The sequence below is a fragment of the Salvelinus sp. IW2-2015 genome, unplaced genomic scaffold, assembly GCF_002910315.2.
Source record: "Salvelinus sp. IW2-2015 unplaced genomic scaffold, ASM291031v2 Un_scaffold1553, whole genome shotgun sequence".
NCBI classification, from domain to species: Eukaryota; Metazoa; Chordata; class Actinopteri; order Salmoniformes; family Salmonidae; genus Salvelinus; species Salvelinus sp. IW2-2015.
Window position 1 is genome coordinate 353,007 of NW_019942984.1, and position 13,080 is coordinate 366,086.

General features: G+C 44.8%; 1 pseudogene; it reads left to right on the forward strand.

The window, feature by feature from the left end:
• Window positions 1–1,580: 1,580 nt before the first annotated feature.
• On the forward strand, window positions 1,581–9,363 carry LOC112071239 (glyoxalase domain-containing protein 4 pseudogene; annotated as a pseudogene).
• Window positions 9,364–13,080: the final 3,717 nt, after the last annotated feature.

A 13,080-nucleotide genomic window follows, 5' to 3' on the forward strand; every position in this document is an offset into this window, starting at 1 on the left:
GCCCTGATTGCCAAGCGTCACGTCTGGAGGAAACCTGGCACCATCCCTACGGTGAAGCATGGTGGTGGCAGCACCATGCTGTGGGGATGTTTGTTAGCGGCAGGGACTGTGAGACTAGTCAGGATCGAGGGAAAGATGAACGGAGCAAAGTACAGAGAGATCCTTGAAAAAAACCTGCTCCAGAGCACTCAGGACCTCAGACTGGTGTGAAGGTTCACCTTCCAACTGGACAACAAACCTAAGCACACAGCCAAGACAACACAGGAGTGGCATCGGGACAAGTCTCTGAATGTCCTTGAGTGACCCAGCCAGAGCCCGGACTTGAACCCAATTGAACATCTCTGGAGAGACCTGAAAATAGCTTAGCAGCGACGCTCCCCATCCAACCTGACAGAGCTTGAGAGGATCTGCAGAGAAGAATGGGAGAAACTCCCCAAGTACAGGTGTGCCAAGCTTGTAGCGTCATACCCAAGAAGACTCGAAGCTGTAATTGCTGCCAAAGGTGCTTCAACAAAGTACTGAGTAAAGGGTCTGAATAATTACGTAAATGTGATATTTCAGTTTTTAATTTTAGGTCGCAATATGTCTTCCCTGTCAAAATTAACGTGAAAATATATATATATATTAACAAAAGGCTCTGATGGAAGAAGGCTCTGATAGGCTCTGATGGTAGAAGGCTCTGTTAGGCTCTGATAGGCTTTGATAGGCTCTGATATGCTCTGATAGGCTTTGATGGTAGAAGACTCTGATAGGCTCTGATGGATGAAGGCTCTGATAGGCTCTGCTGGATGAAGGAAAGGCCCCGCTTTGAGATCAAGGAAGCGAGCTGAAGGAATTCACCTCCTGAAGATATTGACAGGCACCCTTCACGACGTGAGACATGGATGGATGAATACTAGACACAAGGGGACGTAGAATACTCCCAGCTCATCGATTTCTCCCCTCCTTTTAAAGAGAGGTGGGATAAAAGCCTGTGAGAAGTCCAGGTGTGGAGAAGTGTATCTGTGGAACAAAATACTTTAAATGTCCTGTCTGCAAGATTGAACACAGGCATTTCCTCTTTCCCGTGGTTACATGTGGCCCCGTGCTATACCTCTATACCTCTATACCTCTCCCCAAGCGTACTTCCATGTCAATAGCTGTCCTGTCATTGTCTGCTAACTCTGATAGTCTACAGGGGACAGGGTCTGTCTGTCTGTCTGTCTGTCTGTCTGTCTGTCTGTCTGTCTGTCTGTCTGTCTGGTCTGTCTGTCTGTCTGCTGTCTGTCTGTCTGTCTGTCTGTCTGTCGTCTGGTCCTGTCCTTCCTGTCTGTCTGTCTGTCTGTCTCTGTGTCTGTGTGTCTCTCTCTCTCTCTCTCTCCTCTCTCTCTCTCTCTCTCTCTTCTCTCTGCATGCTGGGAGTGTTGGTGCAGTGCTGGGAATTGTTTGAGTGTGGGTGTTGTCTGGATTAGATGTGTTTTCTTTCTGTTTCCTCTCTTGGTGTCTGCCTGTTCTATGCATGATTAAGTTATCATCATTTCATATTTGTGGTAGAATTAAGTATATTGTATTTTCGTCGGAAATTGCCCTGGTTTTGCGGGATGGCGACCCACATGGGGACGCCGTCCTTTCACTTCGGCACGGCTTTAGGTGAGTTAACTGAAGCCACTGTCACTGTGGATGAGTTTCTGGTCATCGTAGGAGAGAAGGTAGGCTATTAAATGTTGCTTATGCATCGCGGATGAATAAAGTGGTGGTGTTTTTTCCTAAAGAAGAGCGTCTTGTTGATCGTATGGTTGAGCACGGTGACTTCTTAAAGAAGAGCGTTTTGTTGATCGTATGGTTTGAGCACGGTGTACTTCTTAAAGAAGAGCGCCTTGTAGATCGTATGGTTGAGCACGGTGTACTTCTTAAAGAAGAGCGCCTTGTAGATCGTATGGTTGAGCACGGTGTATCTTCTTAAAGAAAAGAGTCTTGTTGAGCACGTTGTACTTCTAAAGAAGAGCGTTTTGTTGATCGTATGGTTGAGCACGGTGTACTTCTTAAAGAGAGCGCCTTGTAGATCGTATGGTTGAGCACGGGGTACTTCTTAAAGAAGAGCGCCTTGTAGATCGTATGGTTGAGCAGGGTGTACTTCTTAAAGAAGAGCGTCTGGTTGATGGATGGTTGAGCATGGTGTACTTCTTAAAGAAAAGTCTTGTTGAGCACGGTGTACTTCTTAAAGAAGAGCGTCTTGTAGATCGTGTTGAGCATGGTTACTTCTTAAAGAAAGCGTCTGGTAGATCGTATGGTTGAGCAGGCGTACTTCTAAAAGAAGAGCGCCTTGTAGATCGTATGGTGAGCATGGTGTACTTCTAAAGAAGAGAGTCTTGTTGATCGTATGTGAGCACGTGGTACTTCTTAAAGGTATGTTCAGACACCTGGCTCTGAAACAGGTTATATTGTTTCAAACACCTGGCTCTGAAACAGGTTATATCGTTTCAAAACCCGCGCTCTGAAACAGGTTATGTTGTCTCAAACACCCGGCTCTGAAACAGGTATATCGTTTCAAACACCCGCTCTGAAACAGGTTATGTCGTTCAAAACACCCGGCTCTGAAACAGGTTATATCGTTTCAAACACCCGGCTCTGAAACAGGTTATACTGTTTCAAAACACCCGCTCTGAAAAGGTTATATCGTTTCAAACCTGGCTCGAACAGGTTATATGTTTCAAAACACCTGACTCTGAAACAGGTTATGTGTCTCAAACCACCTGCGCTCTGAAACAGGTTATGTCGTTTCAAACACCGGCTCTGAAACAGGTATTTGTTTCAAACACCCGCTCTGAAACAGGTTATCGTTTAAACACCTGGCTCTGAAACAGGTTATGTTGTTAAACACCCAGCTCTGAAACAGGTATATCGTTTCAAAACCCCAGCTCTGAAACAGGTTATATCGTTCAACACCCAGCTCTGAAACAGGTTATATTCGTCTCAAACACCCAGCCTGAAAACAGGTTAGTTGTCTCAAACACCCAGCTCTGAAACAGGTTATGTTGTCTCAAACACCCACTCTGAAACAGGTTATGTTGTCTCAAACACCCATCTCTGAAACAGGTTATGTTGTCACTCAACACCCAGCTCTGAAACAGGTATGTTGTCTCAAACACCCGGTCGAAACAGGTTATGTCGTTTCGGCACAGGTGTTTATGTTTTTGGAGTCACCGGAGCAGACTGGAGGTATCGTTTAAAGACAAGTTTTACAACAGACTGTATATGGCTTATGCTAGTACAGGTAGTCAACAGTGTTTTGAGTGTGGAGATGTTGTAGGAGGTAAGGATGGATTTGGGGAGCCATTTCCCCACACTGGTGAGGAGATGTCCAGTACGAGTGATGGGGTACAGGAGGGGGTTCAGGTTGAGCTAGTCTCCTAGGTAGTGGAGGAGATGCCTAGCACAAGTTATGGGGTACAAGTGGGGAGTGTTGAGAGGGATGTGGCCTCAGTTGAGGTGGATCAGGAGAAGGATATGGACGTCTCTTGATATGATAGCAGTTGGCGACGACTAAATTTACAATTTAGAGGAGGTAAATGGGTATCTGGATCAGACTTTTGGAAAATCTTTCAAATTGGCAGGTTTCTTTGATGTTGATTCGTTTGTGAGGTCAGCTGTGGTATTACAGAAGACGGTGAGGTTAGACCAGTTGAGTGTGAAGAAGATTTTCCACTTGAGGAAATGTGTTACTGCTGTTACGGCAGCAAAAGGTTGTGGGAAACGTGATAAGGTTAAGAGAAAATGAAAACAATGATAATGATAACGCCTCATTGGGTGTTTTTTCTCTGTTTTGTTTCTCCGTTGTTTCTTCCGTTTTTCCTTTCTAATTTCTATATGGCAATCAACTGCAAGGAACCTTAATCAACATAGACAAACTGAGCGTGATATATAATTGTATATTACATAGCAAACTCACTTGGATTATAGTGGCTTTGAGGCGAGCCTTTCATTTTCAAAGAAGCAAAACTGCGTTTGAAGAAGGATGTAAGGGCCCTTATAATGAAAAATGGAGCAAGACAATGGAGTAAGAAGGCTACCGCTTTCAAGGAGAGGGACACTAACCCGGAAAGCTTTCGATGAACCATCAACAGGCAATACAGGACTAAGATCGAATTGTACTACACCGGCTCCGACACTCGTCGGATGTGGCAGGGTTTGCAAACTATTACAGACTAAAAATGGAAGAACAGACGAGCTAAATACCTTCTATGCTCGCTTCAAGGCAAAGAACACAGAAGCATGCATGAGAGCATCAGCTGTTCCGGATGACTGTGTGATCACGCTCTCCGCTGTCGACCTTTACACAGGTCAACATTCACAAAGCCGCAGGGCCAGACAGATTACCAGGACGTGTACTCCGAGCATGCGCTGACCAACTGGCAAGTGTCTTCACTGACATTTTCAACCTCTCCCTGTCTGAGTCTGTAATACCAACATGTTTCAAGCAGACCACCGTAGTCCCTGTGCCCAAGAACACTAAGGCAACGTGCCTAAATGACTACCGACCCGTAGCACTCACATCTGTAGCCATGAAATGCCTTGAAAGGCTGGTCATGGCTCACATCAAAACCATTATCCCAGAAACCCTAGACCCACTTCAATTTGCATACCGCACCATCAGATCCACAAATGATGCAATCTCTATTGCACTCCACACTGCCCTTTCCCACCTGGACAAAAGGAACACCTACGTGAGAATGCTGTTCATTGATTACAGCTCAGTATTCAACACCATAATGCCCTCAAAGCTCATCACTAAGCTAAGGACCCTGGGACTAAACACCTCCCTCTGCAACTGGATCCTGGACTTCCTGACGGGTCGCCCCCAGGTGGTAAGGGTAGGTAGCAACACATCTGCCACGCCGATCCTCAACACGGGGGCCCCTCAGGGGTGCATGCTCATTCCCCTCATTTACTCCCTCTACACTCATGACTGCATGGCCAGGCACGACTCCAACACCATCATTAAGTTTGCTGATGACGCAACAGTGGTAGGCCTGATCACCGACAATGATGAGACCGCCTATAGGTAGGAGGTCAGAGATCTGACCGTGTGGTGCAAAGACAACAACCTTTCCCTCAACGTGATCAAGATGAAGGAGATGATTGTGGACTACAGGAAAAGGAGGACCGAGCACGCCCCCATTCTCATCAACGGGGCTGTAGTGGAGCAGGTTGAGAGCTTCAAGTTCCTTGGTGTTCACATCACCAACAAACTAACATGGTCCAAGCACACCAAGACAGTTGTGAAGAGGGCACAACAAAACCTATTCACTCTCAGGAGCCTGAAAAGATCTGTCATGGGTCCTCAGATCTTCAAAAGGTTTTACAGCTGCATCATCAAGAGCATCCTCACGGGTTGCATCACTGCCTGGTATAGCAACTGCTCGGCCTCGAACCGCAAGGCATTACAGACGGTAGTGCGAACGGCCCAGTACATCACCGGGGCCAAGCTTCCTGCTGTCGTGTCTTTGGCTATGCCGGATTAAGTGATATGACATGCTATTCTATAAAATCCTTTCTCTGTAATTAATATTGCCTGATTGAGCTAATCATGTAAATTTAATTAACTAGAAAGTCGGGCACCACAAAATAATGTTTATAGAGCTGTTATCTTCCGAATAAACTCTTAAAGACCTAGTAATATTTGACATCAATAGCAGTCAAAATTAATCGTCACCTTATTTCAGTCTCATCTGAAAGTTGTAAATTCTTGGTTATCTTCACGAACCCTGGCTAACAAGTTGAATCAGCGATACAAAATTGCGTTCAATTATTTATTTACTAAATACCTAACTAATCACACAGAATTACATATACACAGAATGAATGATACCTTGATTACAAATTATGTCATAAAGGAAAACGTCCCCAGGGAACGGAACATATATAACAGCTGGTTACCCAAAGAAAAGGGGGCTGGGTTTGAGTGAAAGAGCGGGAAGACTGAAGAACAAAGGGAGAAGCGATGTCTCGTAAATACAGTATCTTATACGTTCTAAATTACCACCCATGACAACCAAACTGACATCATATTCATTAAGTACCAACGCATATGTTCAACTGGTCGGATTACCAAAATATGGTTCATTTCCCCCCACCTTCTGATGTTCCCAGAATCTCTATGTTAGCTAAGGGATTTTCAATAGTCACATCAGTAGGGTAGAGAGAGAAAAAAATGGGGGGAAAGGTATTTATGACTGTCATAAACCTACCCCCAGGCCAGCGTCATGACACTGCCATCCAGGACCTCTATACCAGGCAGTGTCAGAGGAAGGCCCTAAAAATTGTCAAAGACTCCAGCCACCCTAGTCATAGACTGTTCTCTCTGCTTCCACACGGCAAGCGGTACCGGAGCGCCAAGTCTAGGTCCAAAAGGCTTCTAAACAGCTTCTACCCCCAAGCCATAAGACTCCTGAACAGCTAATCAAATGGCTACCCAGTACTAGTTGGCGCACCCCCCACCATGCTGCTGCTACTCTCTGTTATCATTTATGCATAACTTAAATAAGCCCACCTGCGTGTACATAATTATCTCAACTACCTCGACACCGGTGCCCCGGCACATTGACACAGAACCGGTACCCCCTGTATATAGCCTCCACATTGCCTGTACAGGTACCCCTGTATTAGCTCCACATTGACTCTGTACCGGTACCCCCTGTATATAGCCTCCACATTGACTCTGTACAGGTACCCCCTGTATATAGCCCTCACATTGACTCTGTACCGGTACCCCTGTATATAGCCTCCACATTGACTCTGTACCGGTACCCCCTGTATATATAGTCTCCACATTGACTCTGTACCGGTACCCCTGTATATAGCCTCCACATTGACACAGAACCGGTACCCCCTGTATATAGCCTCCACATTGACACAGAACGGTACCCCCTGTATATAGCCTCCACATTGACTCTGTACGGTACCCCTGTATATAGCCCTCACATTGACTCTGTACCGTACCCCTGTATATAGTCTCACATTGACTCTGTACCGGTACCCCCTGTATATAGTTCCACATTGACTCTGTACGGTACCCCTGTATATAGCCTCCACATTGACTCTGTACTGGTACCCCCTGTATATAGTCTCCACATTGACTCTGTACCAGTACCCCTGTATATAGCCTCCACATTGACTCTGTACCGGTACCCCCTGTATATAGCCTCCAATTGACTCTGTACCGGTACCCCCTGTATATAGCCTCCACATTGACTCTGTACCGGTACCCCCTGTATATAGTCTCACATTGACTCTGTACCGGTACCCCCTGTATATAGCCTCCACATTGACACAGAACCGGTACCCCCTGTATATAGCCTCCACATTGACACAGAACCGGTACCCCCTGTATATAGCCTCCACATTGACTCTGTACCGGTACCCCTGTATATAGCCTCCACATTGACTCTGTACCGGTACCCCTGTATATAGTCTCCACATTGACTCTGTACCGGTACCCCCTGTAATATAGTCTCCACATTGACTCTGTACCGGTACCCTGTTATAGTCTCCACATTGACTCTGTACTGGTACCCCCTGTATATAGTCTCCACATTGACTCTGTACCAGTACCCCCTGTATATAGCCTCCACATTGACTCTGTACCGGTACCCCCTGTATATAGCCTCCACATTGAGTCTGTACAGGTACCCCCTGTATATAGTCTCCACATTGCTCTGTACCGGTACCCCCTGTATATAGCCTCCATATTGACTCTTGTACCGGTACCCCCTGTATATAGTCTCCACATTGACTCTGTACCGGTACCCCCTGTATATAGCCTCCACATTGACTCTGTACCGGTACCCCCTGTATATAGTCTCCACATTGACTCTGTACGGTCCCTGTATATAGCCTCCACATTGAGTCTGTACAGGTACCCCCTGTATATAGCCTCCACATTGACTCTTGTACCGGTACCCCCTGTATATAGCCTCCACATTTACTTTGTACCGGTACCCCCCTGTATATAGCCTCCACATTGACTCTGTACAGGTACCCCCTGTATATAGTCTCCACATTGACTCTGTACCGTAACACCCTGTATATAGCCTCCACATTGACTCTGTACCGGTACCCCCTGTATATAGTCTCCACATTGACTCTGTACCGGTACCCCCTGTATATAGCCTCCATATGACTCTGTACCGGTACCCCCTGTATATAGCCTCCACATTGACTCTGTACCGTAACACCCTGTATATAGCCTCCATATTGACTCTGTACCGGTACCCCCTGTGTATAGTCTCCACATTGACTCTGTACCTGTACCCCTGTATATAGCCTCCACATTGACTCTGTACCGTAACACCTGTATATAGTCTCCACATTGACTCTGTTCCGGTACCCCCTGTATATAGCCTCCACATTGACTCTGTACCGTAACACCCTGTATATAGCCTCCACATTGACTCTGTACTGTAACACCCTGTATATAGCCTCCACATTGACTCTGTACTGGTACCCCCTGTATATTTTTTTTTTTACCTTTATTTAACTAGACAAGTCAGTTAAGAACAATTTCTTACTTTCAATGACGGCCTAGGAACAGTGGGTTAACTGCCTTGTTCAGGGCAGAACAACAGACTTTTACCTTGTCAGCTCAGGGATTTGATCTTGCAACCTTTCGGTACTAGTCCAACGCTGTCCACTAGGCTACCAATAGCCCCGCTATTGTTATTTACTGCTGCTCTTAATTATTTATTTTTCTTATCTCTTCCTTTTTTTAAGGTATTTTCTTAAAACTGCATTGTTGGTTAAGGGTTGATAGTGAGCATTTCACTGTAAGGTCTACACGTGTTGTATTCGGAGCATGTGACAAATAACATTTGATTTGATTTTGATCTACCATTATGGAGTGGGAGAATTTCGGCTAGGCAATGGCTTCCTCGGTTTGACTCTGGTGTCTAGCCAGGCTGTCAGCAATGCTAAGCGGCTTGGCTGGCCCGTCACTGAGGTTGGAAAGGTCCTCTATCTGGCTGAGGAACCAGGAGGTTATCACTTCTACCTGGTGGACAAAGAACAGCCTCTCAATAATCCTGTACAGAAGGGTCTGGCAGGGTCTGACCTGCAGAAATCAATACACTACTGCTCCTCCCTTCTGGGGATGAAGGTGAAAGAGAGAAATGAGGAGAAGAAGACTGTGCTGATGGGATTCACAGGCACTCAGTGTTAACTACAGCTTCACAACATTGTTGGGACAGTAGATCATGGGACAGCCTTCGGACAATAGCATTCTCCTGTCCACGTGAGCAGTTGGCAGATCCAGAAGCCTTGATGACAAAAGGAAACCATCAAATCCTTACTACCTTGGTTAGCCTGGACACCCCTGGGAAGCTTGGTTAGCCTGGACACCCCTGGGAAGGCCTGTTAGCTTGGGCACCCCTGGGAAGGCCTGGTTAGCCTGGACATCCTGGGAAGGCTTGGTTAGCCTGAACCCCTGGGAAGTCTTGGTTTAGCTTGGACACCCCTGGGAAGGCTTGGTTAGCTTGGACACCCCTGGGAAGGCTTGTTACTTGGACTTCCCTGGGAAGGCTTGGTTAGCTGGACACCCTGGGAAGGTGGTTAGCCTGGACACCCTGGAAGCTTGGTTAGCCTGGACACCCCTGGGAAGGCTGGTTAGCCTGGACACCCCTGGGAAGGCTTGGTTAGCTTGGACACTCCGGGAAGGCCTGGTTAGCTTGGACACCCCTGGGAAGGCTACAGTAGAAGTGAGTCATTTGGGTTGATTCAGATGCCCAAGAGATCTGCTTTTTAAGTTTGAGTGTTCAGAGTGTTGTGGGTTCCCAGACCCAAACTCTATCTCTCCCATCTCCTCCACCATTTCAGATTGGAAAAATGTCAACAGAGGAATCAACTGAAAATGAGAGACTCTCTCTCTGTCTGGTTCAACATTACATTGGTGATGCAGTAAATTATTGCTGAACAACAGAAGCCCAAAGCCAGATTTCCTTCTGACTCCTAAATGAATGTACGGTAGAGAAGGTAATTTTCTGCTTGTCTGCATATGGATTTGACTTATGCCTGAGTCTCTCTCCCCCTATCTTTCTCTCTCTCCATCTCTCTCACACTTTCTCTCACTCTCTCTCTCTTCCTCTTTCTCACACTCTCTCTATCCCTCTCTCTCTCCCCCTCTTATTCTCCACCTCTATCACTCTATCGCTCTCTCTCCCCCTCTCTCTATCCCTCCCTCTCTCTCTATCTACCCCTCTCTCTCACCACCTCTATCACTATCAATTCAATTCAATTCAAGGGGCTTTATAGGCATGGGAAACATATGCTAACATTGCCAAAGCAAGTGAGGTAGATAATGTACAAAAGTGAACAAATGTGAACAGTAAACATTACACTTACAGAAGTTCCAAGAGAATAAAGACATTTCAAATGTTATATTATGTATATATACAGTGTTGCAACTGTGCAAATGGTTAAAGTACAAAAGTGAAATTATATAAACATAAATATGGGTTGTATTTACAATGGTGTTTGTTCTTCACTGGTTGCCCTTTTCTTGTGGCAACAGGTCACAAACCTTGCTGCTGCAAATCTTGCTGCTTCACCCAGTAGATATGGGAGTTGATCAAAATCGGGTTTGTTATCGAATTCTTTGTGGATCTGTATAATCTGAGGGAAATATGTGTCTCTAATATGGGCATACATTTGGCAGGCGGTTAGGAAGTGCAGCTCAGTTTCCACCTCATTTTGTGGGCAGTGTGCATATAGCCTGTCTTGTCTTGAGTGCTAGGTTTGCCTACGGCGGCTTTTCTCAATAGCAAGGCTATGCTCACTGAGTCTGTACATGGTCAAAGTTTGGGTCAGTCACAGTGGTCAGGTATTCTACAACTGTGTACTCTCTGTTTAGGGCCAAATAGCATTCTAGTTTGCTCAGTTTTTTTGTTAATTCTTTCCAATGTGTCAAGTAATTATCTTTTTGTTTTCTCATGATTTGGTTTGGTCTAATTGTGTCTAATTGTGTTGCTGTCCTGGGGCTCTGTCTGTTTGTGTTTGAGAACAGAGCCACAGGACCAGCTTGCTTAACGGACTCTTCTCCAGGTTCATCTCTCTGTAGGTGATGGCTTTGTTATGGAAGGTTTGGGAATCTCTTCCTTTTAGGTGGTTGTAGAATTTAACGTCTCTTTTCTGGATTTTGATAGTTACCGGGTATTGACCTAATTCTGCTCTGCAAGCATTATTTGGTGTTTTATGTTGTACACAGAGGATATTTTTGCAGAATTATGCATGCAGAGTCTCAATTTGGTGTTTGTCCCATTTTGTGAATTCTTGGTTGGTGAGCGAACCACAGAACACTTAACCTTAAAGGGCAATGGGTTCTGTAAATGATTCAAGTATTTTTAACCAGATCCTAATTGGTATGTAGAATTTTATGTTCCTTTTGATGGCATAGAATACCCTTCTTGCCTTGTCTCTCAGATCGTTCAAAGGTTTGTGGAAGTTACCTGTGGCACTGATGTTTAGGCCAAGGTATGTATAGTTTTTGTGTGTTCTAGTGCAATGGTGTCTAGATGGAATTTGTATTTGTGGTCCTGGCAACTGGACCTTTTTTGGAACACCATTATTTTCATCTTACTGAGATTTACTGTCAGGGCTCAGGTCTTGCAGAATCTGTGCAGAAGATCTAGGTGCTGCTGTAGGCCCTCCTTGGTTGGATGACAGAAGCACCAGATCATCAGCAAACATTCAATATTTGACGTTAGATTCTAGTAGGGTGAGGCCAGGTGCTGCAGACTGTTCTAGTGCCCTCGCCAATTCGTTGATATGTTGAAGAGGGTGGGGCTTAAGCTGCATCCCTGTCTCACCCCACGGTCGTGTGGGAAGAAACGTTTTTTGCCAATTTTAAACGCACACTTGTTGCTTGTGTACATAGATTTCATAACGTTGTATGTTTTTCCCCCCAACACCACTTTCCATCAATTTGTATAGCAGACCCTCATGCCAAATTGAGTTGAAGGCTTTAAAAAAAAATCAATTAGGTTATGCAGGGTGAATACCTGGTCTGTCGTACGATAATTTGGTAAAAAGCCAATTTGACATTTGCTCAGTACATTGTTCTCACTCAGGAAATGTATGAGTCTGCTATTAATGATAATGCAGAGGATTTTCCCAAGGTTGCTGTTGACACATATACCACATTAGTTATAGGGGTCAAATTTGTCTCCACTTTTGTGGATTGGGATGATCAGTCCTTGGTTCCAAATATTGGGGAAGATGCCAGAGCTGAGGAGGATGTTAAAGAGTTTTAGTATAGCCAATAGAAATTTGTGTCTGTATATTTTATTATTTCATTGAGGATACCATCAACACCACAGGCCTTTTTGGGTTGGAGGGTTTTTATTTTGTCCTGTAGCTCATAATCCAGTGGTTTCTGATAGTCTTTAATAGTTGATTCTAGGATTTGTATTTGATCATGTATATGTTTTTGGAGAAGTGGTTTACCCATATATTTCCATTAGGCTAGATAATTCTTCATGTTGTTGTTTGTTTAGTGTTTTCCAATTTTCCCAGCAGTGGTTGTAGTCTATGGATTCTTCAATTACATTGAGCGGATTTGTGACATGCTGTTCCTTCTTTTTCCGTAGTGTATTTCTGTATTGTTTTATTTATTCACCATAGTGAAGGCGTAGACTCAGGTTATCTGGGTCTCCATGTTTTTGGTTGGACACGTTTCTCAATTTCTTTCTTAAGTTATTGCATTCTTTATCAAACTATTTGTCATTGTTGTTCATTTTCTTTGGTTTTCTGTTTGAAATATTTAGATTTAATAGGGAAGCTGAGAGGTCAAATATACTGTTAAGATTTTCTACTGCCAAGTTTACACCTTCACTATTACAGTGGAACGGTCTGTCCAGTAAATTGTCTGAAAGGGATTGAATTTGTTGTTGCCTAATTGTTTTATGCAAAGTTTCCACACTACATTCCTTCCAGCTATAGCATTTCTTAATATTACTCAGTTCCTTTGGCTTTGATGCCTCATGACTGAGTATTGCTCTGTTCAAGTAGACTGTGATCTGATAGGGGTGTCAGTGGGCTTACTGTGAACACGCT